The following is a 27,230-nucleotide window of genomic DNA, read 5'->3' as shown; positions in this document are numbered from 1 at the left end:
GATATGTGAAACAGCTTTGATGTCAAGTTTTAATCTATGTTTAGATTCTGATCTATGTTTTGTATTGATAAGGGGGAGATGATGAAAATAAAGTGCCTGTTTGGTGTTTGACTCTTTCCAGCCTCTATTGTGCACTTTCTCCACAAGCTGTAACTATTTTCCCCCAAGGCCATGACTTGCCATTATGAGAACATAAATGACTGACAAATAATTCAAGAGAAATGTCTTTACCCAGCAATGAGAATGTAAAGCTCGCTAACTCTAGGTCTCTTTAAGGGCAAGCTTGGCAAATACACAAGGAACGCATGTATATACTAATTGAGATGGAGGTGCAACATGTTCATGTTCATAAACAGTGGCATAGACCAGTTCAGCCAAAATGTCCTGCACACAAGAGTGCTCTCATCAACAACTTGTACAGCTGCAGTGTGATACGCCAACTTTTGTAACTCAATACCCTTCCCAATGAAGGTAAACATGCCAAACACATGCTTCACCGCACTATCTACCCGATACACCGATTTCAGTGAACAGTACTTCCAGGTCTCTCAGTTTGCAACACTCCAGGACTCTATCAAGTCCTGCCCTGGTTAGACATACCATGTTGCATCACCTCACACTTGTCAAAGTTAAATTGCATTTGCCATTCCTTGGCTCGCCTTCTCAGCTGATTGACATTCTGTTGTTCCCAAGAGAACTTTCACTTGTCCCACAATCTATGGAGAATACCACAGTGCTTCCAGCACTCATCTCAACCAACACTTAGAACTTGTATCTCCACAATACACCATTTGTTTTAACCTTACTGATTACAACAATTCATTAAACATTAACAGAATAAGTGAATGTCATTGACATATTAATTTTAGCAACTCAAGCCTTTACATTAAGAGTTCATCCTTGAGAAGAAGGGTGCCCGTGTCTGCAGTTTAAAAATTACCAGTTAATACAAATTTCACCAGCCAACTGCAACGAGCTGTGTCAACAGTGGAATGGCAATTCCTCCATGATTCATTTAACAACGCAGCTCATCCGCATTGTTTAGACTGGATGTCAAGGCATCTTTATTTAAAAACCGTTGTTAAACCCCATGTGGCAAGTATCTTCTTACAGAGCAAGAATAGAGATTCAGGTAAAACTGCATTGTGTTTAAGAAGGAACTGCAATTGCTGGAAAATCGAAGGTACACAAAAATGCTGGAGAAACTCAGCGGATACAGCAGCATCTATGGAGCGAAGGAAATAGACAATGTTTCGGGCCGAAACGTTGCCTATTTCCTTCGCTCCATAGATGCTGCTGCACCCGCCGAGTTTCTCCAACATTTTTGTGTACCTCAGGTAAAACTGCAGTTTAGTTCTCACACCCCAAGGACAAACATACCTTATGAAAGTCAGCTGTTAGTCAATTGAATTATCAATCGCAAACTGACAGTATTAAAAGCACTTTGGAAAGTAAAGCCCCTGTCCCACTTGGGCGATCTCCACCGCGACCTCTGGCGACCTTAAACGACTTTTTAAAAAATCAAGGTCGCGGTGACCTACGACCTTCCACGACTATGTGCACGGCCACCTATGACTATGTTGAAGTAAGTAAGTTTATTGGCCAAGTATTCACATACAAGGAATTTGCCCTGGTGCTCCACCCACAAGTAACAACATGACATACAGTAACGAATGACTCAAACACTAAACATTAATAATAATAAAACATTCATGATAAAACACCATTGATCAAGCATGTGAACCAACAAAATACCAGATCAAAGGGAGGCTACAGATTTTTGGCTGTTGAGTAGAGCAACTAGTCGTGGATAAAAACTTTTTATGTCTGGCTGTGGCAGCTTTGACAATCTGGAGTCGCCTTCCAGAGGGAAGTGATTCAAAGAGTTTGTGGCCAGGGTGAGAGGGGTCAGAGATGATCTTGCCCGCTCGCTTCCTGGCCCTTGCAGTGTACAGTTCATCAATGGAGGGAAGGTTGCAGCCAATAACCTTCTCTGCTGATCGGACGATTCGCTGCAGCCTCCAGGTGTCGTGCTTGGTGGCTGAGCCAAACCAGACCATGATGGAGAAGGTGAGGACAGACTCTACGATGGCCGTATAGAATAGGACCATCATTGCCTGTGGCAGATTGTGCTTCCTCAGCTGCCGTAGGAAGTACATCCTCTGTTGTGGTTTTTTGACTTCCTTTGAAGGCCTCCCTCGACTATGAAGAAGACCTACCTCCAACTATGTTGAAGACTGGCTTCGACCATGTAATTTTTACTCGTGGATGGTCTCTGGAAAATTGGTCCATGAATGAGCATCACCCCCTTCCATCTCAGACATGTACTACCACTCATGATTTATGTACCATCTCAATTTCTTCATGGCCTTGGTACCTGAAATGATCTCTTCATGATTATAAACCATAATTTGGAAATGATCTCATGCAAGAAAAATCAACCTCAATTTAGCGTTTAACCAATAAATACAAGTTATGTGCAGAAAATAAAATCAACTGACCTAATTGCCACAGAGGGTAGTTGAGGCCAGTTCATTGGCTATATTTAAGAGGGAGTTAGATGTGGTCCATGTGGCTAACGGGATCAGGGGATATGGAGAGAAGGCAGGTACAGGATACCGAGTTGGATGATCAACCATGATCATATTGAATGGCGGTGCAGGCTCGAAGGGCTGAATGGCCTACTCCTGCACCTATTTTCTATGTTTCTAACTGGAAGGAACATTTACCTTGGTGTCAGACACTTAGATAGACAAAAGGACAAGAATAAACAGTTATGGTGCATTCTTCCCATTTCCAAAGATTCACAAGAGGAGGATTCTTTGGCCAGTATGCAGTACAAAAACTGAGGTTCAAGGCTGGTAAAAGCAGATGCAGGTTTGCTCAAGAAAAAGTCAAAGAAACCTATACCAAAATATCCAAAATCCTGCAGTGACTTACTCCATACCCCGCTTCTGATTAAATCAAATTACTAAATTGGTGTAATTATTTCCTCCAAACTGCACACACAAATCAAATGAAGGATCAAACATGAAGATGAAGGGCATTGTACCTCAAACAGTTTAAAACAGTTGCTGTGGAAAACCATCTACGACATTTCTCCCTTTGGTGTTTTAAGATTTTGAACAAGGATGTTAAAAATTGGCATTATAGAGGCATAGAATGATACAGTGTGGAAACAGGCCCTTTGGCCCAACCTGCCCACACTGGCCAACATGTACCAGCTACACTAGTCCCACCTGCCTGAGCTTGGTCCATATCCCTCCAAACTTGTCCAATCCATGGAGGCCCAGATAGAGACCCAGCCGACTCAACCTCTCCCTATAGCTCAGACCCTCTAGTCCTGGCAACATTCTCGTAAATCTTCCCTGAACTCTTTCAAGCTTGACAATATCTTTCCGCTCACATGGTGCCCAGAACTGAACGCAATACTTGCTGACTCACCAACGTCTTGTGCAACTGCAACATGACCCCCCCAACGTCTATATTCAATACTCTGACTGATGAGGGTTAATGTGCCAAAAGCCTTTAGGACCACCTTATCTATCTGTGACTCGACCTTCGAGGAGCCATGCACCTGCATTCCTAGATCCCTCTGGTCTACAACACTCCCCAGAGGCCTACCATTCACTGTGTAAGTCCTGCCACTTAGACGCCCCAAAAGGCATCACCTCACATTAGAGCATTGTCCAGCTGTAACATTAGTTGTCTGCATCTCATGAGCCAGCTTGAACATTCAGCACAATTACATGGGTATAGGGGTGATGCTAAACACCGCTTCTATATCCAGAAGAATGTATTCATATTTTGTAGCCAAAATCATTTCCCCCCCATGAGATATGACATTTGGTTGAGGCCTCCATGCTAATGGTAAAAAGATGCAATTTAAAAGTGCACCAGTGAGAGGAATTGGTTTAATATTAGGAATTACCAGACTCTTGACAATTACTCAATTTCCAACATTTTTGTTTAAATACATAAAAAAGGTGTTGATTATTACCAGATTGCCTGCTGTGATGGACCTCTAAGCCAGTCGTCTCCCCTCTCAGTCTCATTGTGCCTCACAATCTGAGGAATTTATTTTTCAAGTTTCCAAACATGATTGAAAAAAAGGAAATGCCAGTAATTCAAAGTTTCTTCTGCCTTGAAAAATAACAAGATCTATAAAGATCTACAAAGAACAACCCCTTTATACCCAAGAAGTAGTATCAGTCGATTGCCCAAACAGGATCTCTGCCAGAAGCTAACCATCCATTCAAATAAAAAGAACCTATCTATACAAGTTGATTGAATTAAATCAGGACTTTAATCAGTGAATCTGTAGCAGGGACTCACTCGCAGGAGTCCAGCCAAGAATCACAGGTCACAAAGTTGCGTGAACAAACGGTATTTATTGTTAACAGTGCTGCTCCTTACTCCACAATGACTCGTACCGCACACGGGCCGGATGGGTTTGCAGGCCACCCGTTAGATATGGCGCTTGTGTAACTTTGCAAATGTATTATTAACATTCCACCTATATTGCTTAGCCACCGATGCTTCTTTTGTTTCTACAAGGAAGGATGTAGATTGGCTATTTCATACTAGCCAATTATAGTTTGTTAGTTGGACTCTGCCTGTTAGGTGCTTCATATTATCAAGTGCCTGCTTACGCTAGTTAGAATGAGTAGCAGCTCGGAGATGTGATGTCTGCAGATCCTTGCTGTATGTAGATTTAATAAACACGTGTTGTATCTTCATGTCTATTCGAGTCGACTCATTACACTCACCTTCAAAATCTAATAAAAATAATTAAAAGAATTATATTGAAATATCATTAGCTTTATTTTACTTTATTTTTCCTCTATTTCTTTTTATTTCATTTGAAAATGAACATGCTTGATTAGCCTGAATGAGGGTGATTGCAACAGGGAGCTAATTTAACAAGTAAAATGAAAACTTATAATATTTTTGTTTTAACAGTTGTTAAGCTAGTTATAAATGATCCAGAAAACAGTCATACATTTTCGAAGCACATTAACATTGCTGGAAACAAAAGAGTTAGATTTAAATAGAATTTTTCACACTTGTTAAATTTTAAACAAATCCTGATGGCAAGATTCTCTGAGAACTTTTACTTTGGTTTTGCAATATCTGTGGTTTAAATAAAAAAATCTACAAAGTTAAACATCAAAGAAATAAGCACGGATTCTGACATTCATTGTAAGTAAGGCACTCTTGCCAATTACTTTTGGCCTGTAGTTGAGAAGGCAATCTTTTGTTTTACCCGAGGAACCCAAAATATATAGCTCCTACTAATTAAAAGATGTCTATGTTGGTCAACAGGAGCCAAACTCAGCAATCCATTTCTCATATTTCTCAAGATCAGCAGCAGAAACAGACTTTGAAACTTTTTTCAATGCCATTCTAAAATCTTCCATGGTTGTTGGCATCTGTAATTCATCCCTGGAAATATTTCGTATTTCCTCAGGAGAGAGGCCCTGGATGCGACGTCGCATGGCCATCATGGAGGCATCCCTGCAGAAAAGAAATACTATTCAGGTTTGAGGTCAGAGAAGCAAGTTGCATAATTCTCCACCGTGCTTTATTCCCCTTTTTGTTCAAATGACGCAGATGATTCTCCATTAATAATTTGACCACACTGCAGGCTCACATTCAAATTCATATTCCCCACCATACCACAGGTTTTAAAAAGCAAAAGACTATAGATGCTGGCAGGCAGGTGTTGTGGGTAGCAAAGCAGAATTAATGTTTCACATTAATGACCTAATATCTCAACACTAAAATTCTGCACTGGCTCTTCATCTACATCCTGACTGAGAGGTCTGCAGACAAAGTCAGATTGTGTAGGAAAGAACTGCAGATGCTGGTTCAAACTGAAGATAAGCACAAAATGCTGGAGTAAATCATCAGGATAGGCAGCATCTCTGGAGAGAAGGAATTGGTGACGTTTCAGGTCGAGACTCTTCTTCAGACTGAAAGTCACGGGAAAGGGAAATGAGAGATATAGACGATGATGTAGAGAGGTTTATAACAAATTACTGAAAGATATGCAAAAAAGTAACAATGATAAAGGAAACAGGTCATTGGCAGCTGTAGCTAGGTGAGAATGAAAGCTGGTGTGAATTGGGTGGGAGAGGGATGGAGACAGAGGGAATGCAGGAGTTACCGGAAGTTAGAGAAATCAATAATCATACCACTAGGTTACACGCTGCCCAAGCGAAATATGAGATGCTGTTCCTCCAATGTGCGTTTAGCCTTACTCTAACAATGGAGGAGGCCTGGGACAGAAAGGTCAATGTGGGAATAGGAAGGAGAATTAAAATGTTTAGCAACCGGGAGTTCAGGTAGGTCCAGGAGGACTGAGTGAAGGTGTTCAGGAGATCCTTCCTCATTGATGTCGGAGGGGAGGCCCCCGACATCAGTGAGGAAGGGTCCAGACCTGAAATTTCACCTATTCCTTCTCTCCATGGATGCTGCCTCGCCCGCTGAGTTTTTCCAGCATTTTTTGTCTACCTTCGATTTTTCCAGCATATGCAGTTCTTTCTTAAACATGTATTCACGTGTACAATGTGCATAGAGTTTCTATTTTAGAACGATAACTGTAAAATACCCAAAGTGTTACCAAGAAAATCTGTTCTTGTTTTACACAAGTAAACATTGTATTTACAATAAATATAAAGGTGCAAATAAAAAAGAACTTGCATTTCCTAGATTCAAGTTATCCCAGTGCAGTTTTTTTGTTTATTTTAGAACTGTAGCCAATGTTGCTTTGCAGAAAAATGCTAATTCATTTTTCTCATTCAACAAAGCATGAAATACGACCAACTAATCAGTTGTGTGCATTGAGTGGCTTTCATTGTTTTTTATTTAAAACATCTGACCTATCCAAACAAACATTTTGCAATGGAGATACAACGTTACGTTTTGACATAGTTCATTTTTAAAAGTAGATTTTTCCATCATATCAATGGCATCAACAAATGGGAACCAAATAGATGGTGTTCCAAAACAAACCTGCAAACATTGGTAATATCTGCTCCAGAATACCCTTCCATTTGTTCAGCTATTTTTTTGACATCCACATCATCTGCCACTTCCAGTTCTCGCAGATTTATCCGCAAAAGCTCCTCTCTGCCGGATGCTGAAATATAAATTGGCAAAAGCAAATGTTATTTGGTATTTTAAATTACTTTGACAACACATACTGCCAAAGTGGCACCTAAAAAGAGGTCTCGATTTCAAACAGAGAAGTTAAGGTTTTGATTGAGCTGTGAAGATTTTTTGATAGCTCTTTTTCACATACATTTTACTAATCAACTTCTTCAACTAGTGATAATACCAACAGGATAATTTGGGATTCATTCCAGCGGTATTGCTACAAATTGAGAGAGAGGTCTCTTTTGAAAATAGATACATTTGGCTGTTAACACCTTTAAACAAAGAATTGAATTATATATCATAAGAATATTTGTGTCTCTTCATATAACTTTTGCATAGGGGATTTCCAAAGTCTACAGAGTGATTTAGGCCATTTGGAAGAATGGGCTGAAAGATGGCAGATGGAGTTTAATGCTGATAAATGTGAGGTGCTACACCTTGGCAGGACAAATCAAAATAGGACATACATGGTAAATGGTAGGGAATTGAAGAATACAGTTGAACAGAGGGATCTGGGAATAACCGCGCATAGTTCCTTGAAGGTGGAATCTCATATAGATAGGGTGGTAAAGAAAGCTTTTGGTATGCTAGCCTTTATAAATCAGAGCATTGAGTATAGAAGCTGGGATGTAATGTTAAAATTGTACAAGGCATTGGTGAGACCAAATCTGGAGTATGGTGTACAATTTGGTCGCCCAATTATAGGAAGGATGTCAACAAAGTAGAGTACAGAGGAGATTTACTAGAATGTTGCCTGGGTTTCAACAACTAAGTTACAGAGAAAGGTTGAATAAGTTAGGTCTTTATTCTCTGGAGCGCAGAAGGTTAAGGGGGGACCTGATAGAGGTCTTTAAAATGATGAGAGGGATAGAGTTGATGTGGACAAGCTTTTCCCTTTGAGAATAGGGAAAATTCAAACAAGAGGACATGACTTCAGAATTAAGGGACAGAAGTTTAGGTGTAACATGAGGGGGAACTTCTTTACTCAGAGTGGTAGCGGTGTGGAATGAGCTTACAGTGGAAGTGGTGGAGGCAGGTTCGTTGGTATCATTTAAAAATAAATTGGATAAGCATATGGATGAGAAGGGAATGGAGGGTTATGGTATGATATGGTATGAGTGCAGGCAGTTGGGACTAAGAGAAAAAAGTTGTTCAGCACGGACTTGTAGGGCCGAGATGGCCTGTTTCCGTGCTGTAATTGTTATATGGTTATATTCATAGTTCTACAAAATAAACTGGTTGAGAATTTCAGAACTATGCTGAAATAGAAATAACTAAAGCAGATACCATTATGTTCAATGAAATGTATGTAAGGGCATACATCAAACCTTTAAATGAAGATCGGATAGATCATGTGGTCATTGCAGAAACATGCTTTAATCTCCATCAAGTTCAAACTGTTTTCAATAACTGCATTTTAAATGGGGGGGGGGGGGGGGGGGTAAAACAATCAGCACCTGAAGGTAGAGGAATGTAAATCCGCTTTTCCAGTCGCCTCCTTAGAGCTTCATCAATATCCCATGGAAAATTAGTTGCCGCCAGAACCATAACCATCTTGGAAGATTCATCATTATCTGATGCACATCCAACGCCTACAATACAGCACAATAAACATAAAAGTCAATTTATCATTTCAAGTTCCAGATTCTCTTTAACAAAATGCCAACTGAACCAAGCAAATAACATAATCTAAATGGGAAATAGGGTAATTATTCATTTCCTCTCATTACCATAGAGGCTCTGGCTCACAGATGGTCTGCAGCAGCTAAAAATTGGACAAGTAAAATCTCTAACAAGTTAGGGAATATGTTTTGGGATTCCTTTAAATTTTCTATCTGAGAATACTTTACATTTATTTTTATTGAACATTAATGCCCTAAAGCGAAATGATCAATTAAAAAAAATAAAAAAAAAAATTCAAAAAAAATCCATGAACCTAATTTTAAACTGACGCTCAGATGGTCAGGTACATTTTTTCTCTTGAACAAATAGATTCAAAACAAATACGTTCCTTGAAGAGATCAAGAGATCTGGCCGAGCAAATTCCTTTCTTATGCTGACAAAACATGATTTAAATTTCCAAAAATAACACATCATATTTAAAAGGGAATGTATAAACTGAACAAATCACACTGCATTGACCGAATTATTTCTCCAGTCAATAATCAATGAAGGCGGAATGATAGATCAAAACAAGTTTGCTGTTAGTCAAAACAGTAATTTCTATTTTAAAAAGTGCTTCTGTGCTGACACTGAATTTCAAAGTAGAAATGTTAAAAGGAATTGCAAAGTGAACTTACAATTTTTAGCACTCAAATGAAAAGTTAAAAATAAATTACCCATAGCAGTTGCAATGACATTTGTCCAATGTATATTCAGTAACTGTTAGTCTTCTTTTAAGCGGATTAATTATTAAATGGTATTAAGTGCGTAGTGCAAAGCAAAATGCCTTGCGGATTAGTTGATTATTTTCTAAGATTCCATCCCGTTCACAGCTTTTCCATATTTCATTCCCTTTAGCATCTGTACACCACAGCATACACCATTCATAAACTACACTGCCATTCCTTGGATAGCATATCTACTCGCATAAAGATGCATAGGAAAACCACCACCTGCAAATTCCCTTCCACAGATCATCCTGACCTGGAAATATAGTTTCTTCATTGTCATCAGCTAAATGCTGTAATTTCTCTCAAAAAATACTATACCAATGGAACTGCAGTGGTTTAAAAAGCTTGCTCACCACCACTTTCTCAATAACACATTGGAATGCTACTAAATGCTAACCTTGCCAGCAATGCTCACAGCAAAGGAAACTGGATAAAAAGCAATAAAACCAAACTCCTGATACATGCAAATGTACATCCACTGATAAGTAAAAGCATTGTTCTCCTGAATATTTACCAAATACACACATTTCAAAAAGAAATGGCAAAGGTCGGACACACAAGGGTTTTTCAAATTGGAAGGGAATAGTAATGAACAGAAAAAAGGTTGGAAACCCTCAACGGGTCACACAACATCTGTGGAAAGAGAAACAGAGTTAATACCCGTGTCCAGGAATGCCAACTATAAAGTTAAAACTCCTCTCCTCCAGAAAGGCCTACATTGTAAAACTCCCCTTCTGCTCAATAACTGTTTCTCTTTGCACTGGTGTTGCCTGACCTGCTGGGTGTTTCCACCATCTGTAGTTTTTTTCCCCCTATTTTCGTAATACTAAAGGTGGTTACAGATTTCATGGCAATTTGTGTTTGGCTTGGCACTTTAATTCTTAGTCCCCCACCTGGTCGGAGAGGCGGGAGCGGTTTCAATGCCTTACCGGGGTCGCCGTGCAGTAAAGCTCCGCAGCGCTGTGGCCGCCAACTCCCAGCTGGGGCTGCGGGCGGCGCGCCGGTTGTAGCTCCGCTGACCCCTGCAACTCTACCCCTGGCCTGCGAGAGGCTCCAAATCCATCGCGGCCCGCCGCCCGCAGTGCCCAGGACGCCCACCACTTGTCCCAGCTCCAGCTAATGTTGGGAGATCCCGCAACGGCGTCACAGTGCAGCCCGGATACCATCGCTGGAGCTGGCAATGCCTTCCCCGGTCGCCGTGCGGGGCTGTAAGCTCCAGGCCGCGGATGCGCTTTCCCTCCCACAGCCGCGGAGAGCTGGGGCCGCGGGCGGAGCTGGATTTGGAGCGCCTCGCAGTCCAGGGGTAGAGTTGCCGGGTCGTAGCTCCACCGTTGCCGCCGGCGCTGCCGGACGTAGCCCCATGATCCGCTAATGTTGTGGTCCCCGTCACCCGCCCAGGTAGGTACTAAGAATTAAAAGTTTCCCCCTTCACCCCCCACCACATAAAATCCTCCAAACTAACTGACTAACATTTACTGCAATGATTTACAATGATGCCCCGTCTCCGGGGAGGAGGCAGATCGCTCCAGACATTTGCACAGCCGCCCCCGCGCTACCTACCAATACCTTCACTCTAAAACGCTAAAAATTTCTTTCATTCGAAATCGGAAAAATGTCCGAAATCCGACCCAGATGACTCTGTCCGCAAGGCTTTGGTATAAAAGAATTAATGGCACACTGTATTTCTTCTCATGTCCGTACTTTATTTCAGCAGCCCAAAAGAGTACAAATTGAACTGAAGAAAAATAAACACAATCAAAAACCTCAATTGGTCTCTAACAAATCTTACTGCTAATGTGAACTTCTTTTGGAATGTTTGCACAGTGGACATTAACCCATCAACACATTAAAGCTTGGTAACCAAGGTCTGTACCAATCACCCTGCAGCTAATTAACCCTTGAGCGCATAAAAGAATGATTATTTGATAAAGGCCCGCATGCTTAACAAAGGAAAGAAAATGGAAAAATTACCAATCCATCTGAACGAGGCTAATTTGCTTTCACTCTTCTGCTCGCTTCATGTTCTTTCAGCAGTTCCTCTACGCTGCAAATGGCGTCACTTTCCCTCAATGAAAATGGTTGTGTTCCGGGCATAAAATCTGGCCTCAAACACAAAACAAAATGTATTATCAAGTGATGTTCCTCAGCATCATTTCCAACCATTTTTCATGAAACTTTTTCTATTGTTTTTCCTTCAGCCATGGAAACACTACACATAAACCGTTGAACCCCGCGTTTTTTTTTAATTTTAGTGACAGTAAAGTCAGTAAGGTGAACTTTTGCGAAATCAAACCTACCCTTCCTTCCCACTATATCACAGATATTCTCTAGAAGATCCCCAAGCTTCACCCACACCACTCTTTTCTCAATTTGGGAGTATGCATCTGTATTCTTTTTTAAAATAATTGTGAACGGTTTAGTCGCCAAGCTGTTTCTCAACCATTATCTTTATTTTTGCGTTGAAACCTGAAATCTATTGGAATTTCAGAATACAGCAGAGACTATTGTCATCCTTGAAACTTGTATTCAGTAGCAGAATTGAAAAGTTTCATTACCTTCAATGGCAATTTTCCATTCTGTGTCTCAGTGCTAACAGGCCTATTCATTTCCTTTCCTTTTCCGAACTTCTATATCTCCATCCTCCAGAAGTTAGGCCAGCAAACAATATATGCTATTGTCCATAGACTACCCACATCTTTCTTCTCCATATGTGCTTTGCAGCAAAGACTTTAATTTTCATGCTATGCAGCTTCTCTGGTTCCATTCAATTTGGTATGGGAGGTGAACTTTCCCGACACCTTGCTTCTGAAGTTTTATATTATTAGTTTCCTTAATCATGGGCTTCCTTCCCACTATGTGGCTTGACTTGCCACTGCTAATGTTCTGTATTGCCAGGAAGGGCGGCGCCAAAAAGTTTCAGTTCCCCATCGAGAGGATTCCTCAGCCAACAAGCATAGGGATTCCCCTTGTCCTTGTCCTCCCAACACCAACCCAGCAGTTTCAATATGCTTCCGCCCCCAATACATCTCCCCGCCCCTTTCCAGCCTTCGAGTGAGGAAGAGGATTCTGAAGGGACCTTTCTATCCATGACGCCCTGGTTCAGTTCCCATCTCATCAACCATGAGGAGGACGAGTTTTAGTCCAGTACGAGTCCTCACGGAAAGACAATCAGTGATAGGTGTAGGATTTATGTCAAAGTCTGATGGGCTAAGAGCGTTTATCTCAGTGCTATTGTGGGGGAAAACAGAGCATTCACAAGGTCTGCAATGGCAATCTGATTTCCCAGGTACATATTCATTTTAATTTTCCATCCAACATTGGACTATCTTTGGGCACTGCCAGAACCGCCTGAGAATCCTCAGCCTTTGTGTGTGTTAATTTTCACACTTCTAGTATCTGCAGCTGTTTTTATAATCCTAGACGTGCAAAATAATTGGCTTTGTGTGCAGTCCATCATGAACTGAACTTTATTTATAGAGCAGTTTAAAAACAACCCACTGAAAGTAAACTGTTGCAAGGCATGACTAATCATAACATAAAAACTAAACATAAAACAGAAAAAACGTAAAACATTAAAATACAGTAACAACAATAAAACAATAGAAACGACTAAACAGGAGCAACCGTCTCTCAGCAGGGTCGAAAGCCCAGGATAGAAAAGGGTCTTAAGACTAGTTTTGAAAATGGACAGTGCAGGGGCCTAATGTTGTCAAAGGTAGAATGTTCCATAATGTCGTTTAGCAGCAACCAGAGGAGGCTCTATCCCCTCTGACCGAAATTTTCTTTCAGACCGAAAGGTCTGAATGACAATAAAGGCTACTTTTACTGAGCTTCCGCCTAGATACCTCGTTACCTCCAGGAAGCAGCTGATCAGCTGACCTAGCACCGAGCAGGAGCGTAGGGCCTCAGAGAGGTAAGGCGGGGCGAAACCATTTAAAGATTTACAAACAAATAAAAGAATCTTTTAATTAACTCTAGAGTACACAGGCAGCAAGTGGAGGTAGGCCAGAATAGGCTTTAATGTGCTCCCTCTTATTGACAATTTCCGTTAAAAAGCGCAGCAGCCAGCATTCTGAACCCAACTGGAAGACAATGCAAGGGACCATATTGGCTAACTCCCAAATAAAGTGCAGTTACAGTAATCCCAGCCGAGACATATACACAGGCAACACACTATACCGAGTGCCTGTGGACCTTGCACCGTTTCCAGTTTTTTCACCATTTACCAAATACCGCACCCGTTTTAAACTTTATGTCTGACGCAGATATCTTCAAATTTACTTTCCCCGGTGCAATCCAGTTATTAGTCACTGCTTATTCACTTTAACCATTAATAGCCCCCTTGGGTTTCCCTGGCTAATGCAAGTTCTAACAGAACTGCTGTCACATAATCACTTAACGGAAGTCTGGAGTTTGTATTATCAGACTTATTGGCAGTTCAGAAATGCTAAACTATTAATTATTTTTCTAATTTACTTTGATTCTGATAGTGTATAAAAAGACTAAGCTATTCCCATTTTTACAGTCACCAGAAGACCAGAATAGGTCACTTGTCATAGTTTTCTCAGCAAACAGAGGTAATGACAACACTATCACAGACAACATGCCAAAGTTGGGCGAATCATTTCCTTTAACCAAAAGATTCCATTGAATAATCTAGACCAGCCTCCTCCTTGTCATGAAAGAAGACAAGTACTCTACGCTGACCAAATTCTTTTGAAACATTCATTCCCTACCGTTTATAGGTTTCAACATGTACAATTATAACTGGATACTCTCCCCTTCAAAATCCTTTAAAGCTATTCAGGATGTTCCTCATTGTATCAGGTGGGCAAACATACCATGTCGACTTCTGAACACCCTTTACAAACCCTCTAAATTAATTCCTTACAACTACCATATTATGCTTCCGCTCCCTCCTCCTTACTCACAACTTCCATGGGGGGGCTGAGGGAGCTACCTTGTTAAATACACGCTGTCTCCTTTTCTCTATCTAACACAAACAATGCATAGTACACTGTACCTCTACTGGATGTGGTTAGTTTCTCTGTAACTCAGCTCTACCCTCACTTGGAATTCCCCTCTATGTACCATATCGGGAAGTCACGTTCAAACATCCAATAATTTCTATCAGCCTTAGAATGAAGGATGTTCCTTTAGAAGGAGGGGAGCTGTGGAATTCTTTGCCACAATAGGTCGTGGAGGCCAAGTCAATGGATATTTTAAGGCAGATAGATAGATTCTTGAATATATGGGAAAGACAGGAGAATGAGGTTTGGAGAGATGTAAATCAGCCACGATTGATGGCAGTATACTGATGGACCTAATGGCCTAGACTTCTGCTCCTATCACTTATGACCTTATAGCACTAACTGTCAAAGCGATTTAATTTACAAACTTGCACCTACTTTAACAGCTTTTAGATTAACATATTATTTCTCCATACCTACCCTTTCCAAACAGAAGGCGAACCAGTTTCTCCGCCTCTCCCCTATACTTGGATGTAAGTTTGAAGATGAAATGTTGAAAAATGTTGTTCACACATTCTGTCGCAACAGCTTTTTAGCCAACATTGTTTTTTTACCAGTTCTGGGGGGCCAACCATCAGAACTCCCTGAATTATAAAGCAAGTGAACATATCCTCAAAATCTACACGTTTATATACAAATGGCAATGCTTCATCCTTGCATTACAAAAGAGACACAATACCAGCAATTACAAATTTAAAAGATCTGAACATTGGATTATATAACAATTACAGCACCGGAAACAGGCCCATCTCGCCCTACAAGTCCGTGCCGATTAAATAAATTAAGTTGATAGGAATCATGTAGTTTAGTTTTGGCGCAACAAGGTTTGTAGAAATTTTAATGTATCCCCTAAGTTCCTTGTGAATTTGATTCTGTCGGGCAATGTCAACAATTAAAATCACCCCAGGGAAGCAGATGGGCAGTATTACCCATGTTGAAATTAGCACAAAGCTAATGTTCAGCAGATCTCTTCAGAAAAAAAGTGCTCGAGTAAGTCAGTGGGCAAGGCACATTTCTGGAGAACATGGTAGGTGACCCTTTGGCCCGAGACCCTTCTTCAGACTGATATGTGATGAAAAGAAAATGTGTGAGATCAGGATTTGAAGAGGGGGGGGGGGGGGGGGGGGGGGGGGGGGGGGGTGAATTATGAAGCCCGAGGAAGGAATATAGGTTGAAAGGGAAGAATGAAATGGGTACAAATCCAGGTGGAACACAGGAAGAGAGAGAGGGGGGCCGGGAGAAAGATGGGAAGGGAGGAGATGGGAGAGTTTTTTCTAATTAGTTACCTAAATTGGATGAATTGAACATTCATACTATTTTTCCGCAGATAGTCTAGACTTTCCTCATTCACAACCTTCAAGCTGAACAAATGGAAAATTGGAACCATTCCACTTTTTGAGATTATTAAATTAATTTTGAATTAATTAAAAAAAAATTAATCTGTTTCTATTGTTTCTTAAATGATTCAGTGATAGGGGCATACCGCACAACGGTAAGGACAAGGGGATCCCTATGCTTGTTTTTTGGCTAGGAAGAAGGTGAGAACGGGACTGACTGGGGTAAATGGAGCTGTAGCAATGGAAAGTCATTAATAACGACTTAAATAGGACAATATTGTATCATGAGAGAAAAGCATTGATGGTGGTGGGGAAAAGGGCGTGGATACAAGAAGTGGTCTGGATCAGGTAGACCCAGTCTGTAATTCAACGTAAATGTGTTATTAAGACCCCATCTAAACTGATTATTGTAAAGAGCAGCATGGAAACAGAACCTTCGCAAACCCTCCTAGTCCTTGCGGAGCATTGATCACTCCTACTCACACTAGCACTATGTTTCTCACTCTTGGGGGGCACTTTTGCATCCACCCCCGCCGTGGAGGGGGGCCCTCACACACGGGGACAATTATAGAGGCCAATTTAAAACCACAAAGCCGAATCATCTTTGTGACATTGGATGAAAAATATAGCACGCGAGGAAGCCCATGCAGTTATAGATGGAGAAAGCGCACACAATCCACACAAACAGCACCCAAGGAAGATTCAAACCCGGGGCTCTGGTGCCGCGGTAGCAGCTACGCCACTGTATCCATCCCTTAGATAAGATAGCATTCTTAAAAAGATCTTTATAGATATATTAGTTCATGTCAATTCTCTGTATTCTGTCCTTTGTAATGACACATGCCTTGTATGGTTTGTGTAGTCCGCTCTTCTAATTTTGTGTAGTGTCATTACCGGTTCCACCAGGGCACGTGTACATGGGCACGTCCGCCGGCAGTCTGCTCGTTTTTTTCATCTTTTAAAATTTTTTTTAGTGTTTGTTAAAAGTTTGTTTTAATTGTTCCCTCCATTTGTCTTATGTGGTGGTGGGGTTCGGGGGGGGGTTGTGGGGGGAAACTTCTTTTCGGCCTTACTTTGCAGGAAATGGCGATTGATTTTCACATCGCATTCTCCAGGCGCTCTGCCCGTTTCCATCGATGGAGCTGTAGGTCCTCCTCGGACTGCGTCGTGGCCCCCACCCGGGGGTGCGTACTTAACATCGAGCCGCGTCCCGTTGCCTGGGATCAGCTCCAACATGCGGCCTGTGTTACTTACCACCAAGAGCTCGCAGTCTCGGGAGAGGACCGAGTCGTGAGCTCCACTCGTCTTGGAAGGTTCGACCATAAGTCGCGACGCAAGGTTTGATTGTGTCCAGCGCGGGGAGTTTTGACAACCTCCCGATGCAGGAGCTAGGTCGTTGCCGTCGACTCCGTCGTAAGGCCCAAAACGCCGCTGGCTACAGGGGGGTCAAGATCGTTCCCCATCAACGGGTCATGTGCTCGGCCCCCCCGACCGCCGAAGACAAAGGAAGTAATGGAACTATATTTCGGCCTTCCATCACAGTGAGGAGTCCATTGTGGTGGAATGTTCATGTTAAAATGTCTGTTATTAGGGGATGATCTGTTGCTTTTTACGTTTGGATATGACTGAACTGGCAAATGAACATTACCTAGGTAATGGTTGTGCAAAGACATACTTGGCAAATAAAGTGCTATTCGCGATTCGGATAATGATTCATTTAACACATAATGCAATGGGCAAATAAAAAATCAAATAAATAAAGACACACACCCAAATATGTACAGTATTTGACTTAATAACCTTTGAGAAAGAGATGACATAACTATTATCTTACGATTTCCAGAGCATGGCTGTCTCCCTTAAAGGAGTTGCGGGTGGCTTATTATCCACATAGCAGAACTACAAGTGCTTCTTCCAGCATTTTTATTTGGGCTAGTGCCAGATCTGCTATATCAGCCCTGAAAAAACCAAATTTGTGTTGTTGAATTCATATTCAATGCCCGACATACTGTTATTTGCTTTCAATAGATACAGACATCAATGATTTATACTCCACATCGATACATTGGGATTTGTGATATTATATCTCTCTCTAAAGCTTCCACTAAGCCCCGGTCATTTCCAGACCCATCAAATTTTTTTGGCTCACTATCAGAGGCATCAGTTTGTTTGATCTATCAACATATAGATTAAAAAGATTATTTCTTAAAAAATAAAACTCTTATACATTCCTTTATTTTGGTGACAAACTACCAAATAACAATCTGGAGCGACATGCATACCACATGACTGGGAATTGATGTTCCAGTTTATGCTTTCCCTGAAAATAAAAAAAATCGAAATAAAAAGTAAAAAGCGTTGCATAGGACAGATGGCGTTTGAAAAATAACACATACACAAAAACCTTTTGCTTTTGCAAGTCTTGATAACATGCGACTGTCCATAAGGTCACAACACACTGTGAAACTGAGATACAACATAACTCACTCCCCCACTGAAAACAGAAAAAGGTAAAAAGTCATTAACAAAGGATATAGCAATTCCTATTGCACAACAGACATTTCAATGAGAGAAACTGTTCACTGAACATTAAAAAATGCAAGTTTAAAAAACCCTTTACAAGCTATATTCCATTATTTCCCAACGCTTTAGCACAGCTTTTTTAGTTTCTTGTTATGAAAATTTAACCTTGTCCTCCTTCCCTTTCTTTTCCTTGGTTTTGTTTACTTTGGCTTTGTCATTGTTTCCATTGCGAGATACTGGACGGGTAGAACCTTTAACTGGAGCCCCTAGGCGATCTTTCTGAGGAGCTCTAAGGTCATTGCAGGAGTGGATTGTCGTTTTCCTTCGGGGTGGCGATGGTCTATTTAAAGAGAAATAAAAATCCATTTGGTTTAGTAAGTCAGCCAATATTCCCACACTTCAATATCAATAAACCTAAACCCACAAAAATTAATTATTTGTTCTTTGCTCCAATCATCTTACTTTAAATATTGAAAGATTTTATTTTGTTTTTTGAAGTCTATCCCTTTAAATGGATTGACTAAGCCCAATGCTTTCCTAAAACAATATTTTTTTTAGTGCTCCTTATTTCAAATATCTAATTGCAGTAGGGTATGGTTAAATTAACTAATAGACATTGATCCAGTCTTATTCGCCTACCATTTTTACATAGACTGGCTTGGTGTAAACCATTGACTAGAATGCATGGCTTGCATGCAATCCATTACAACCAATATAAGATGGAGATGAATTTGAGTAGTTGCTCCACTGTTCCTCCTGGCTGATGAAGTGAGACACCCAAGAACAGACACTCTAATTCGCTGCGACCACATGCATCTGGAGTTTGGTCCAAATTACCACATGGAATCAAGTAATCTCTCTTTCTGGTTACGAACACCATCTTTTTCATACTATGGAAATGCCGGGCCCACGTCTGGCCAAAATGTTATCGAAGGCAGCACATATCGCTTCCGATGAAAGTATCTATTGGAGAAAAGTTGAATCTCCAAACCAACTCGAGCAAGATCATTAATGAACTGCAGCACAGAGGAAACGGTTGTCATTTGTGTCATGCTCGGACATCAAGATTTATGCCATCACATTGGTTTGTTGAAGCACCCGCGTGACTGGCCTTAAATCAATATTCAAACACAAAAAACTCCCACATGTTCCTGCTGTACATTACACTGCCCTTCAAAAATAAAGTGTCACATGAGACCATGGAAACACGTGGACCACGCCCCTTTGAGAGCCATCTTCAGTGAGAAGACACTAGCTGCTGATATTTTATCCTCATCTCCATGTGTCTTTGTTTCTTGAGGAAATTGACATTTGAAGCTCATTTCTCAGAACTGGCACAAAATTCAAGGTACACTAGGCAGAAGTGATCTCTGCCTCCGATGTGCTTCGGATTACGTACAACATGCACTTAAGGTACTGGAACAATACTATCAATGTTCTTTCTGCAAAATTTTCCAAATTCACTGGAATAATAAAACAGCATCCGTCATCTATTTTAGGCCAACATCTGGAGCATGAAGGCCCGAGTTATACTTGGCCAGTCATGTTGAGCAACTCGTGTTGTTAGTAGGTCACTTTTGAGACACCCAAAGACAGACACTCTATTCCATGCTCTGTCAGATTACCACATGGTCAAAGTCTCCTTGACGAACAACATCTTCATACTCATGGGAATTCCTGGCCAACATCTGCCAAAAATTAAAAAGCAGCTTCCGAATGATATTGAGAACATCAAGGAATTTTGGTGGTTCTCACATTGATAGCAACGTTGGTCCATTCTGGATCCCCCAAATTCACCGGAGCAAGTGACTTTCTGGCCTCAGGTGAAAGAGATCTAAACAACATAATGTTGCACACGGTGGATATGCGTTGGGTCATTATTCGAGAAGTCAGCAAATGTCATCACAGTGCAAACCTAGAACCTTTGATGACAGGATAGGCGAGTCCTGGTTTATTTCATAATGTATTTCACAGTGATTTGCAATTATAATGCAGGTTAAAATTATAACAAAATAGAACTCCATCCTCTGGCAAGCATTTAGGAATTCTGAATGCATCTTACCATCAATTCTATCTTTAACACCTAGCTAACTTTAAACTAGGATTTTGTTAAATGTATTTTTTAGTTCCCAATGAAGTCTTAACTTCACTTAATCGACACTTAACATCGCTGTAATTGTTAAGGGAATGATACTAAAACTGTATTTTGATCTTTTCTTTCACCATCCACACAAAAAGGTATCTGGTAATTCTATGCTTTGAAGCAAATAATAATTATTTCAAGCACACTTTGCTTCTCAAAACTTAAGTTAGAAGAATACTTTCCCACCAAGTTTTGAGATCATCAGTACATCGTATGATATGAAAATCAAAATCTCGCAGATGCTGGAAATCTGAAATAAAGACCAGTCACAGGCCAGGCAGCATCTGTGGCAAGAGAAACAGTTATTGTTACAGGATGTGGACTCTTGACCAGAAGATACAAGATATCTCACGATTACTTGCAGCTCTACAGGCTATACAGGCAATGACCAGACATCTAAATCATGTGCTGACCTCTTTCATGCCGAACAGCCTGCAATGGAGAATTGTTATTCTTAAACCCATCTAACGTTGCCATAATCTCTTTGACGTGCTGACATTCTTCATTTATCTCTTGCCATATCTACGGGAACAAAACAACATAGGAATTATTCAGTTAAGAAACTTAATGCTACTTACAAAAATAGGTAGAATTCATTCATATTAGTAGAATCACATTACAAAACATCAGTTACTCTTCCTCACCGCCATTAACTTTTAGAATTTGGGGGAAGCACGAAACACGACATTGGCGCAAAAAGGAGCTCTTTGGTAAAAGATTAGCTATAATTTTATTGAATAATGGAGCAGGTATCAGGAGCTGAATGCAAATCCTGTTTCTATTCCTTATGTTATCCTCTGAAATGCAAATAAATAAATAAATAAAGAATTAAGGTAAGAAGCACTACATTTTGAAGGCTATTTGTTAAACACGACAGCGTCTCATCTACCATCTGGATCCTTGGGACGTGTTAATGAATTTAATAAATTCAGAACCCCCTGCCCTTTAGTCATGGTCATAGAGCCATACAGCAGGGAAGCAGATCCTTCAGCCCAACTTAACCAAGATGCCCCCATCTACTCTAGTCCTACCTGCCTGCATTTGGCCAAAATCCTTCTAAATCTTTCAGCTCATTCCATATACCCATATACTGTGGGGGAAAAAAATTGCCCCCCCCAAGTTCCTATTAAATCTTTCCCCTTAAACCCATGTCCTGATTCTTGACTTCCCTACTCTGGGTAAAAGACTCTGTGCATTCACCGGACCTATTCCCCTCTTGATCTTATATCACTCTTCAGCCTCCTACTCTCCAAGGAATAAAGTATTGGATCTGGTGAAAATCACACTGCTTCAATTTGTTTTCCTTTATTTTTTCCATACGTCTCTAATTACTGCATAAATAACTTGGTAGTCTGCACCCAATCACTACGTTCTCTCTGTCCCTCTCCTTCTGTGCAACCTAACATGGACTTTACAGTTCCGATAAAGGGTCATTGGCATGAAGCATCAAATCTGTTTCTTTCTCCACTAATGCTGCATGACCTTTTTGGTTTGCGTTTCCAGCATCAGCAATTAAAGTTTTAAAATTCCATTTTTGGGGATTTTATTCAGAATGTATCTTTCAATAAAATCTGGAAATTTGAGGAAGGCCGGGAGTTGAATGGATTCTAAGCTGAAGGGAAACTCAAGCCAAAGGTTTTGAAGGCATTTCCCAGAATGATACAGTCAAAGTTATCTAATGTACAGAATTGAAGCGGGAAACAAAAGAATACCAATCTGTTAAGTGAAGAAATAAAAACATTGTAAAAGTACATTTGAAAAAGACCTGCTTAAAGGATTGTTTAAACTGCACAAGACAACAGTTTACCAATAAAGCTGAGTCTATGGATTTATTTGTAGTTGTTTGCATAGAAGCCATCAGTCTGGACCTACATGATATGGCATAAATTGTACACAGTAAATATCATCTGTGTTAGGAATCGATGACTGATTTCAAAATAGAATAGTGATTTGTAATAGTGATAGGGGTAACAATAACATTTGTGTATAGGTATACAAGGGTGAATTTAAACTAAATAGCGGGGCAGAGGGGTTGGCATACGGTTGAAGTTAAAGGGGAAGAGAGTACAGGAAAAGTAACAAAAGACACCCGAATTAATGGGATGGAAAGTTCAAGAAGGGATAAAAGAGTAAGGTCCCAAGAAAGGGACTTAGTAGAGTGCCTCCGAGATGGATTCTTAGAGCAGTTTGTACTGGACCCTACCAGGGAGAAGGCAATTCTGGATTTAGTGTTGTGCAATGAACTGGATTTGATAAGGGAACTCAAGGTAAAGGAACCATTAGCAGGTAGTGACCATAATTTGATAAGTTTTAATCTGCAATTTGAGAGGGAGAAGGTAAAATCAGAAGTGTCAGTATCGCAGTTGAACAAAGGGGACTATGGAGGCATGAGGGAGGAGCTGGCCAAAGGTGACTGGAAAGGGACACTGGAAGGGATGACGGTGGAAGAGCAATGGCAGGTATGTCTGGGGGGAATAATTCGGAAGAATCAGGATGATTTCATTCCAAAGAGGAAAAAGATTCTAAGGGTAGTAATGGCTGACAAGGGAAGTCAAGGATAGTATAAAAATAAAAGAGAAGATGTATAACATAGCAAAGATGAGCAGGAAGTCAAAGGATTGGGGAACGTTTAAAGATCAACAGACGGTAACTAAAAAGGCAATACGAGGAGAAACGATGAAGTACGAAGGTAAGCTAGCCAAGAATATAAAGAACGATAGCAAAAGCTTCTTTAGGTATGTGAAGAGGAAAAAATTAGTTAAGACAAATGTGGGTCCCTTGAAGACAGAAACAGGTGAATTTATTATGGTGAGCAAGAAAATGGCAGACAAATTGAGCAGATACTTTGGTACTGTCTTCACTAAGGAAGAAACAAACAATCTCAGATGGAGGAACTGAAGGAAATTCACATTAGTCAGAAAATGGTGTTGGGTAGACTATTGGGATTGATAAATCCCCAGGGCCTGATGGTCTGCATCCGAGGGTGCTCAAGGAGGTGGGCTCTAGAATCGTGGACACATTGGTGATAATTTTCCAATGTTCTATAGATTCTGGATTAGTTCCTGTTGATTGGAGGGTAGCCAATGTTATCCCACTTTTTAAGAAAGGAGGGAGAGAGAAAGCAGGGAATTATAGACAGGTTAGCATGACATCGGTGGTGGGGAAGATGCTGGAGTTGATTATTAAAGATGTAATAGCAGCGCATTTGGAGAGCAATAACAGGATCAGTCCAAGTCAGCATGTATTTGCAAAGGGGAAATCATGCTTGACTAATCTTGTGGAATTATGTGGGGATGTAACAAGTAAAATGGACAAAAGAGAGCCAGTGGATGTAGTGTACTTGAACTTTCAGAAAGCCTTTGATAAGGTCCCACACAGATGATTTGTGGGCAAAATTAGAGCACATGGTATTGGGGGTAGGGTATTGACATGGATAGAAAATTGGTTGGCAGACAGGAAACAAAGAGTAGGGTGCTGCAAGGCTCGGTGCTGGGACTGCAGCTATTTACAATATACATTAATGGTATAGATGAAAGAATTAAAAGTAAAATTAGCAAATTTGCAGACAACACAAAGCTGGGTGGCAGTGTGAACTGTGATGAGGATGCTATGAGGATGCAGTGTGACTTGTACAGGTTTGGTGAGTGAGCAGAAGTATGGCTGATGCGATATAATGTGGAGAAATGTGAGGTTATCTAATTTGGTGGCAAGAACAAGGCAGCAGATTATTATCTGAAGGGTGTGGGTTAAGAATAGGGGAAGTACAACGAGACCTTGGTGTCCTTGCACATCAGTCACTGAAAGTAAGCATGCAGGTACTGCAGCAGGCAGTGAAGAAAGCTAATGGCATGTTGGCCTTCATAACAAGAATAGTTGAGTACAGGAGCAAAGATGTCCTTCTGCAGTTGTACAGGGCCCTGGTGAGACCACACCTGGAGTACTGTGTGCAGTTTTGGTCTCCTAATTTGAGGAAGGACATTCTAGCTATTGAGGGGAGTGCAGCGTAGGTTCACGAGGCTAATTGCAGGGATGGTTGGAGTGTCATATGATGAAATAATTGACCGACTGGGCTTGTATTCACTGCAATTTAGAAGCATGAGAGGGGATCTTATAGAAACAAAAAAATTATTACGGGGTTGACAATAGACAATAGGTGCAGGAGTAGGCCATTCGGCCCTTCGTGTTAGCACTGCCATTCAATGTGATCATGGCTGATTATCTACAATCAGTACTCCGTTCCTGCCTTTTCCCCATATTCCGTGACTCCGCTATCTTTAAGACGTTAGATGCAGGAAACATGTTCCCGATGTTGGGGGGGGGGGGGGGGGAATTTGCGGAATTCTCTGCCTCGGAAGGCTGTGAAGGGCGATTCACTGGGGTGCATTCAAAAGAGAGTTAGTTAGAGCTCTTAGGGCTAGTGGAATCAAGGGGAGAAGGCAGGAACGGGGTACTGATTGGGGATGATCAGCCATGATCACATTGAATGGCGGTGCTGGCTCGAAGGGCCGAATGGCCTACCCCTGCTCCAATGTCTATGTATCTATGTATAGCATACAACCTCAAAATTATCAGATTATGGGATCTTGGCCATCACTCTTGGCAAAGTTTAACTATAAAGCAGTCCTATAACTCTAAATCCAACAATTAAAAAAAAAAAAATGGAAAAAGTCCCGTTTTGTTTTACCTGATTCCATTTCTGCTTGTATGTAGGATCTATGACAGAGGATAAATATTTTTGAATCTGCTCAACCACGCCCTGATAGTATACCAATGCAGAATCATAATTTCCCAATAAGGCGAATTCTCTGCCCAACTTCACGTTTTCACTTATTTCAAGAAGACTCATTTTCATTACATTCTAGAAAAACAATAACATTTTTAAAACATGAGGAAATATAACTTTTGAAAAATACAGAATATATCTTGAATATTTTACTCCTGCCTATACACCCCCCCCCCCCACCCCACCCTAGGCTTTAAATACAGCAAACAGTCTTTCTAATTCAGCCATCCTTCTTTTGGGGCCTTCATGAATATCACACACCATTACAACATTATAATTCTCAAGAGATCTTACATCAAGATTTTATCCAGCTGAACTAAGTGGACAAGAGCGATTTCATAATATTATTAATAACAACAAGGAGTTAATTTGCGGTAGACTAAAAACAAACACAAATTAATTGATTTCTCAACTCTAATTGTGGAGCTTTTCGTCAGAATTCAATTGTTTTCAAAATTCACTTGAAATCCTGGGAAATTTTAGGTTAAATAATATGATGTTATGCCAGCTCACCTTTAGTAATTGCTTCCTTATTAATTTCTCACACTCTGTAGGCCCATTTGTTTTATTCTAATTGTGTGTATTTTCCCTTTGTGGCGGCACCTAATGGTCAGACCACTTACAAGTCAGAACCCTCGTCAGTGGTTACGAGGACTGTCATGTGCTTTAGAGGTTGTAAGCCTACTTTAAGCAGATCTCACCTGCATGAGTCATGACAGGTAGCTGAAGCTCGAGCCAACACCCTCATTCGGTGCCGCTACACCGCAGACATTATTTATTATGCTAATCGTAATTTCTTTCTCTTTCCCTTTTTTTTTCCCCTTTCAATTGTTTCTTTTCGGTAATGTGTTCAAATATACCCCTATGCCTGTTTAACAATAAAATAGGTAGAAAAAATAAAGCCAGTAATGAAATTTAGAATACCTCGGATTTATACAAACTAGCAACAATGCTAGAAACAAGCGAAAAATAATCTGGTTGGTACACAAAAATGGTGAAAAAAGGAAAGTACCCGGAGAGGGGTGTACTGGAGGGAAGGGAAGAATTGACAAGGGAGTTACGGAGGGAAGCGGGCTTTGTCGGAAGGGCCAGACATGGGAGGAGATGGGAACGATGGTGGCGAGTGACGGGGTCCAGTTGGAGGTGGCGAAAACTGACGGAGGGATTACTTGTTTGTATGTGACGGCTCGTAGTGGGGTGGGCAAAGGTGAGGACTAGGGGACTGCCCTTGTTGGCGAGTGGGTGGGGGGGGGGGGGGGGGGGGGGGGTGGGGGGGGGGGGGGGGGGGGGGGGGTCGGGGGGGGGGCGGGGGTGGGGGTGGGGGGGGGGGGGGTGGGGGGGGGGGGGGGGGGGGGGGGGGGGGGGGGGGGGGGGGGGGGGGGGGATTGGGACAGGGGGGGGGGGGGGGGGGGGGGGGGGGAGGGGACGATGAGTGTTGTGTGTAACCTAAAAGGGCCTCGAAAGTTATCGGTTTCCCGGGTGCCGCTGACACCCAAAGTGGCCGCCCGCGCACCTAACCGGGAGTCATTTTGCCCTGGCTTGGCAAACTTGGCTCATGCCTTCACGCGCCAGGCCTGATAAAGGCCGCTGCTTCTGCCACTACCGCCAACGGCTATTTCAAAACAGACCCTTGAGGAGGGAGGTGTCCGTCAGTGGCCGCGAAGTAAAAGATGGAGCCGCTATGAAACTGAATTTAGTTGCCTGCACTCTGGCCTGAACTGCTATGAAATTGAATTTGGTGCCTGCGCTCTGCTTGAAATGTAATTTCAAGGAATACCCGCGAGTTGAAACTGCCAGCCACCTTAGCCTCCTAGTGACTGAGCTGCCAGTCTCCCCCGCCCGCCTGGCCGAGTGGACTGA

The 27,230-nt window shown here is 41.4% G+C and overlaps 1 pseudogene; it reads right to left on the bottom strand.

Moving 5' to 3' along the window:
- Nucleotides 1-5,066: 5,066 nt before the first annotated feature.
- Nucleotides 5,067-25,452, bottom strand: LOC129696956 (katanin p60 ATPase-containing subunit A1-like; annotated as a pseudogene).
- Between the last annotated feature and the right edge of the window lie 1,778 nt (nt 25,453-27,230).

The sequence above is a fragment of the Leucoraja erinacea genome, chromosome 5 (assembly GCF_028641065.1).
Source record: "Leucoraja erinacea ecotype New England chromosome 5, Leri_hhj_1, whole genome shotgun sequence".
Taxonomy (NCBI): domain Eukaryota; kingdom Metazoa; phylum Chordata; class Chondrichthyes; order Rajiformes; family Rajidae; genus Leucoraja; species Leucoraja erinaceus.
The sequence above is the reverse complement of the archived record's forward strand: the minus strand, read 5'-3'. Positions and strand labels throughout refer to the sequence as shown.